Source organism: Micromesistius poutassou (genome assembly GCF_964030765.1).
Source record: "Micromesistius poutassou genome assembly, chromosome: 13".
Classification (NCBI taxonomy): domain Eukaryota; kingdom Metazoa; phylum Chordata; class Actinopteri; order Gadiformes; family Gadidae; genus Micromesistius; species Micromesistius poutassou.
The window spans coordinates 18,749,284-18,750,229 of NC_140283.1; positions in this window are offsets into that span (position 1 = coordinate 18,749,284).

Below are 946 nucleotides of genomic sequence, written 5' to 3' on the forward strand. Positions count from 1 at the left end.
CCTAACATGATGACCGCACCATGTCTCTACACCATGGTGAAGTTCAATGAAGCGTTCTATTTTTAAACATCTGCCCACGGTAATGGTAGGACAGGGCTGGCGTTCAACAATATAACCAAACTGACCCTTGGGGAGCTGTGACACTAATGAGTTCATGAGTTCAACCCTCCTGCTTCCTGCTTGGTATCTTCAGACCCAGGGGCAGAAGGTCCTCCAGTATTTTGAAACCCCAACATCTGGATTCTTCTGATTAGGTGTCGCTGCACATGATGTGTGTGTATGGAGATCGTCTGAGTGCAAATGATCACCAAGACCTTTAGCCAGTGCACCTCATATGCAAATAGGGAGACGTAGATACACAGCCATGCAGTGGCAGAGCAAATAGTACCAACGCCCTCTTTATACACAGTGATTACTGCAGAAAGGCCACAGCCAGTGGGAGACACTGGAAAGACGTGCAAGTGTGTTTATCTAACACAAATTAACACAAAATATCAATGGAAAACACATGGTGGAACGCACAAAGCGACAGTCTTTTTGAAACAAGAAGCGGTAATACTATATTGGCTGAACAAGTCAAAGAGTTTTTATATTCGAGAATAAAACCCTGCGCCCCGCTGGTGTTCCCCAGTGTACCACAGGTGGAACAACACTGTCATACACATTTCATCAAACACAGACGGGGGGGGGAAATGCTGTTCAGTGTGTTGTGCTGAATACCACGCCATGACAGCCCTGTGGTTAGGGAATTCCACCGTGGTTCAGAAACCCCATCTGAATCTACAAACTACCGTCAAAAAAGGAAGAATGCCCTTCCACGTCAGTGTAGATTCAGTTTCAAACCACCTACGCATCGAGCTCCGCAATGATCGCTGTGAGTCCCTTTGAGAGTTTAACTGTGTTGGGCTATGCAAACACACTACTTGATTTTCAGTTTCTTTATGAT